This window comes from Ammospiza nelsoni, chromosome 2 (genome assembly GCF_027579445.1).
Source record: "Ammospiza nelsoni isolate bAmmNel1 chromosome 2, bAmmNel1.pri, whole genome shotgun sequence".
Classification (NCBI taxonomy): Eukaryota; Metazoa; Chordata; class Aves; order Passeriformes; family Passerellidae; genus Ammospiza; species Ammospiza nelsoni.
In genome coordinates this window covers 672,008-678,777 of record NC_080634.1, presented here as the reverse complement: position 1 = coordinate 678,777, position 6,770 = coordinate 672,008, and positions in this window count along the sequence as shown.

Below are 6,770 nucleotides of genomic sequence, written 5' to 3'. Positions count from 1 at the left end.
CCCTGTCTGGGAATGGGGTGCAGAGAGTGTGGGTGCTCCTGCCCAGGTGAGCCAGGGCTGAGCGCAGGGGCATGGCTGCTGCATGAGCCAGCCCAGGGAGCCTCACCAGGACCTTGGCCTGGGAGAAGGGAGCGGAGCTGCAAAACCAAAGGTGGAAAAGCATCCGTGGGATTTTGGAGATGGCTTTTCCACGTCCTTCCTCCCGCAGTGGGTACCACATCCCTTCCACTCCTGTGCTGGGCATCCCATCCCACCAGGGCTGTGATGCTGGGCAAGATCAGCCATCCTGCCTGGCTGCTGAGCATCCCCCTGGATGTGTGCACCTCCTTCCCCTGGGGCCGGGCATCCCACCCGGCTGCTGAGCATCCTCTCTCGGGGCACGGAGCCCCGCAGCCCGGTGCCACCTCTCGTGTGGCCACATGCGCGGGTGGCTGTCGCGGGCTGTCCCCGGAGCTGCCCGGCCCGGCCCGGCCCGGCGCTGTTTACTGCTTCACCCCAGCGCTTCCTGGGCTGGTGTCTGAAAATAGATATTTTTAACCTTTCAAAAATAGAAAGTCTCGCAGAACAGCAGCTCCTGTTTTTCCATTCCCTTCTCGTTTCTTCTCAGGGCGACGGAACCCGAGCCGGGGGCGGCGGGACGCGGCCCCGTAAACAGGCTCCGCGAAAGGGGCTCCGGGGACAGCGCACGTGTGCCTGGAGCGCGGAAAGAAAGGTAAGAGAGAGAAGGAGAGGGAAAAAAATCAACTAGAAAGGCCGGCCACTTTTCACACGGAGCCTTATTTGGTATTTTCATGAAAAGTTATATCTTCACACTGTAAAAAACGCCACTTATTACTCATGCTTTACTAGGTAAGTGTGTTTTCCTTGGCAGCCGGCGCTCTGGGGTTTTTTTCTCACTTCACTACTGCCGTACACGCTATTTCGAAGGTTTCATTAGTTTCTCCATCGGAGCTGGCGCTGCTCCGCTGTCTGAGGCCGGGCTGTTAAAGCCAGCCCAGACACAGCCGCTGTTTGTTCGGCACCTCGGGGCTGTGAAACCCCAGCGCGGGGCCCGCAGCGCCCTCTGAGCCCGCGGGGACGCGGCTGTCACCGCTGTCACCTGCCCTCCGTGCCGCGCTGGGGACAGCGCTGTCCCCTGTCACAGAGCGGGGGTGCCACGCCATCCCCTGGTCGCTACAGGTGCGTGGGTGTCACCCCACCCCATGAAACGCATCCATGTCACCCTCTCCCGTGACCTCTGTGCAGAGCGGCATGCCACCCTCTCCCTGCTGTCACTGCGGTGTCACACTGTCCCCACACGTGTGGGTGTCACCAATGCCCGTGCACTGCCTCTGCGTGGGCATCAGCCAGCCCCTGGGCCGTGCCACCACTGTGGGCGGCCGCCACCTCGTCCTCGGCGTCACTCCCCGGGCCATCAGCCTGTCCCCAGGGCTGCGACATGCCCGTGGGTGTCACCGTGTCCCTGCAGACACACGGATGGCACTTTGTCCCCAGGGCTGCGACATGCCCGTGGGTGTCCCAGGGTCCCTGCACACACACAGGTGTCACTTTGTCCCCAGGGCTGTGACATGGCCGTGGGCGTGCCCGTGTCCCCGCAGAGGCCCGCAGTGTCCCCGCAGCCCCCTGGTTCCCCGCTGGGGACAGCGGGCGGTGTCGCAGCCCCGTGGCCGCTGCCGCCCCCGGGCCGCCTGGCCGCGCTCCCCAGCCGCTCTCAAAGCCAGCTTTGTGTTTCACGGCCAGGCCCTCGCTTGGCACACGATTTTAATTAGAGTCTGGTTACACGGCTCGGCAGATGTGGAATGTATTTCTTAGCCCAGGTGGAATAAATCTATTGCCATAAAAACCAACCCCCCCCGTTATTAAACTCTCCCTTCTAAATAGCCCAGTATTGAGATGCACAGCCCCCCGGCCCCGCGCCCGCTCCCCCTCAATGCAAAGCCTTTTCTAAGTGCTTAATGAGCTTTAATTTTATTATATTCCCTGCCTGCACGGAACCGGCTTCTGGTGCTGGCACGGGCTCCGGGGTCCCGGCCCCTCTGCCAGGGGTGCAGGGGCCGGTCAGACCCTGGCCGAGGGCTTGGGGTGCCCACGGGGGCTGCTCGGGCTGGGGGCACCCATCGTGGCATCCCCGGGGACAGGGGACAGCTCCCCGCAGCCTGGAGCCCGGGTGTGCTGGGGTAGTGCAGGGTGCGATGTCCCGGTCACCCAGGGACAGCCCTGCCCTCGGCGGGTCCCTTGTGGTGTTCGGGATGTCCCCAGGGATGGCACAGGGCGAGGGGCAGTGCCAGGCCCCAGGTGACAGGGGCTGTGTGCCCGGGATGTCCCCAGGGTGCACAGAGGGTGTGGCTCCATCGGTCTGAGCAGTGCCATGGCCAGGGATGGCAATTTCAAAACTCACTGCAGGGGGAAAACCCAGCCAGGAAGCAGCAGCTGCTTCCCAAGAGCCCATCGCTCCCAGCTGGGACCAGGGCTGCACAGGGGAGAGGCTCTGGCCTGCTGGCATCAAAGCGAGGACCAGAGACCAGGGCAGAGCTTTGTCACCCACCTCAGTGCTCTGCTGAGCCTCTCAAAAAGCTCCAGGATGTCTGAAAGCTGAAACAAACACGGAGAGGGGAAAAGAGGAGGACATGGGAGAGGAGCACACACACAGTCCATCCCACAGGAGGAAAAGAGGAGGACATGGGAGAGGAGCACACACAGAGTCCATCCCACAGGAGGAAAAGAGGAGGACATGGGAGAGGAGCACACACAGAGTCCATCCCACGGGAGGAAAAGAGGAGGACATGGGAGAGGAGCACACACAGAGTCCATCCCACGGGAGGAAAAGAGGAGGACATGGGAGAGGAGCACACACAGAGTCCATCCCATAGGATCACTGGGATGTCATTTGGCACAACTCTTCCACAAGCATCCCCCACTGCACCCTCCCTACCCACGGTGTTTGAAGAGCAAAATGCCAGGATTTGTGCCTGCAGGAGGTTCCTCCTCCCTCCCCACACCTCGGGAAAGGGAATAAAGCCGCAGGCCCTGCGAGGAGCGGAGCCTGAGCCCTGCCCACAGTTCCCAGCTGGGAGCCTTGGCAGTGGGCTCCCCCAGGACTGTTCCCCCAGCTGCCTCTCCTCTGGCTGGGCATGTGCAGCCCCTCGTGTGCCAAGGAGCTGAGGATGACGTTATCCCCTCCCAGGGCAGGTGTGGGGAGCACGGCTGCTCCCTGGGTGCAGAGCCCCAGGGCCATGGGGGACCAGCCCCACCATGAACAGGGACCCCAGGCTGGGGGGCAGCAGCACCTTGAGCTGTCCTGGAGCCCTGAGCAGGGATCAGGCTGCTCTGCTGCTGCAATCTCCAGAGGAAAGAGCTGGGAGCCAGAGCTGAGCTGAGAAAAACCCAGCTTCTGTGATCCCACAGAGGAAATGACCAGCTAGAAAGGGTTAAATTGCCATTTCAAAGGCAAAGCTTTCCTCAAAATCCCTTTGGATCAATCAGGGTTAACCCTGCTCTTGCCCTTTTTGGGGAACAGAGTCAGCCTGGGCCAGCATTGGGTGAGGCTGATCCAGAAACCCCACGCCAGTCCTGTGACCTCTTGCTTGTTAGCAGGTCAGCACAACCTGGAGAGTTTGCCCTGGGAACTTTGGGTGTCCCTCACAGGCTGGGGGCTGCTTAGATGAAGGGCCAAACTTTATTCATCTCTAATCAAGCTTTTTGTTTTTGTTGGTAAGTCACGCTCAGCTCCAAAGGCCAATAATCCACGCTGGAAGGCAGCACAGCCCTCTGCAGCTTTGCCTGGCCACCCCTTGGCCCAGGGGGTGATGGCTCAGTGATGCAGGCACTGGAAGCCTCCAGCCCCTGTGGAACTGGCCCTTCCTGACCCCAGGGAAGCTGGGGGGGAAGGACAGTGTGCAGCTCCCCTCTGTGCCTGCCCAGGCCATCCTGGCTCCCCCTCTGCCCTGGGGAGGAGCAGGACCCACGCTGGTGTCTGTGTAACCTCTCAGGACGTGCTCAAAGCACCCTGGAAGGGCATCAGTGTTTGCACTCACTTTCCAGGGCCCATCTTCCTGCATAGAGCAGGAGCTGGCAGCCTGATGGGGTCTGGGGGAGCCCCCTGGGTCCCTCTGCAGCCCCCTGCCAAATGCAGCCCTCAGTGAGCACAGCTCCCCTCTCCCAGGCTTTCCTGTGAACACTGCACCCTCCAGCACTCAGCACCAAGCTAAAAACACATGTATGGACAGGTGGGGTAAAAAAAAACTAAACCCCAAATTCTGGGATGTTGGGATGGACACTGACACTGCAGGTGGTGCTGTGGGAACACCTGCCTACGTTTGCCATCTAGACAGTTTTCTTGGAGACCTGCCTGCCCATCCCTTTTTGACCTGTGGGTTCAATACCTGGTGTTTCCCCTTGCCTGGAGGCTGGAGGATGCATTGGTGGGGTTATCCTGGGGTTCATCCCTGAGTGGGGCTCTGTTCCATGGGGTGTGTGTCTGTTTGGGGGTCTGATGCCATGGGGCATAGCAAGGGAAGCTGCCAGTCCTCACCGCTCAGCCCCAAAGCTGGAAGAGGAGCCAAAGATGTGGCCAACTCTCTTTCCCTGCCCCTTGTCCCTGTATCTACTGGTCCATCGGGATTATTTGCACTGTCCGTGCAGCTGGGAGGCAAAAGGAGGTGTCTGGGCCAAGCAGTCCTCCTTACTTCATTTTCAGCTGTTTGCAAAGCCCCTGATCAGACGACCCAGATGGTGCTAAATGGCCATGAAGGACCATTAGACAGTGGGTCATTGTCGTGCTCCTTGACTTAGCTAATTGTGATGGGCCTGAACTAATTAATTTCTACCCAAAAAAGTAGCACTGAATCATGGTCCTTTGGCAGCACTGGTGAGAAGGAGTTGTAATCAAGTTTTGGCTTTATCCAGCCTGTACAAACAGGGATCTCTGCTGGAGCCACACGCTTCCATGGCCACGAAACAGGGGAGCAAGGAAAGCCACGCAGAGGTTCAGTCAGAGTGATCTCCCTCATCCCACGGGGCAGGAGAGCCCTGGGACAATCCAGCAGCTCCTTTGTGCCCTGTGTCTGTCCTGCTTGCCCTCTGGAGTGGCCACATTTGGGAAATTTGGGGATGGGCCCAGGCCAGGCCTCCTGCAGGAGGAGAGGCCTCTGGGGCCGCGCTGTGCCATGCCAGCCGCGTTTCCTCCATCCCTGCTTTGGCTCCAGCTGCCACCTCCGAGGCTTTCCCTGCTTTTCTCATCACCCCCTTCTCAGCACCAGCCTTCCAGGAAGCCAGGGCCCTTTTCCAGTGTCCTGACTTGCTGGCACAGCTTCTCTCTGCAGGGACTTCTTTGTTTCCTCATCCTGGGGGTGCCGAGCTTTGACAAAGCTGGAGACAGGGAAATGTGATCCCATTCCCCCAGCAGGGCTTGGACACCCTGCCAGATTAGGTACATCCTGAGCTGCTCCTGCATCCAAAAAGGTGAAGGAACAGGAGAAAAGAGTGATCACAGACACATTTCTATGTGAGAAGAGACAGGAAACGTTAGGACTGTTTAGTCTGGAGGGGAGGCAGGTCTGTGGGGGCACGAGAACAGCCTGAGAGCCCTGCAGCACTGACAATCCTCTGCTTCCTCCATTTCTCGTCCCCAAAAAAGAAAAGGATGGGCAGAGGAGAGTGGATGCAGGAAAATGTTCTCCCAGTAGGTCTCAAAGGAGAGATTTAAGGGAAATCCCATCCTTTTGGGGAGAAATCCCTCCCTTTGACTGGGGAAGGGTGATACAAGAGCACACATCCCAATTCATTGGGAGATGTCTAAAAATGCAAACCAGCTCCAGAGCTGTGGGCTTCCCACAGGACCCTGGGAGCAGCACCAGCCCCTCTTTGGTGTGAATTTCCCCTGGGACACCCCAGGCTGAGCAGAGTCTGTCCCTGTGGGCAGCAGGACTCCAGCAGGCACCACCAGGAAGGGGAAACATGAAGGTGAAAGTGGATGTTTTTCATGCCTGAAACCCCCGTGCAATGGAAAAGAGCAGGGCCAAGGAAGTGAGTGTAGCTGGCAATTATATAGACATATAGTTTGGAGAAGTGTTTTGACTAACCTGATAATACAGCATGGAATAGCACGGCTCTGATGTAAAGAAGCCCTGAGACCCCAGAGCTGGAGCCAAGATTTTCAGTGGTGACTTGCCATCCATCCCAGAGCACACAGCCACGGGGTCATTGTGGCTGGATGGGACCCCAGGAGCTCCCTGGTCCAGCCTCTGTCTCCAGGCAGGGATAACTCTGGAGTTCCATCAGGGTGTTCAGGGCTGTGTCCAGAATAAGGCTGGTTTCTCCAAGGATGGGACGCACCTCCCTCCCTCCCTCCCTTGGTCCCAGTTCCAGCTTTTCTGAAGGGGAGAAGGTTTTTGGCATGTCCTCCAGCTGAAACAGGTCCTGCCTGGTGCTGGGGACCCAAACAGGACCCAGTGCCCAGAGCTCTCTGCAGAGACCGAGGGTGTCTCAGCACAGGCTGCACCAGCCAGGGGAGATCTGGGGCTCTCAAACACATCACGCAGAGCACGGAGCATGGCAGGAGAGCTGGCAGGACACGCAGCTCCCAGAGAAGGACCAAAAGAAGCTCTGAGTCCTGCAGGACCCGCAGCAGCACAGCCCGACCCCCCTGGCTGGGAACTGGGGAGACTGGAAAGGTCTTCTCCAGCCCACACAATTCCAGGCTTCCATGGTGGCCACCTCTGCAGCCGCAGCCGGGGCTGCCCCTCGCCCACAGATGTGCGCACGGTGGGAGG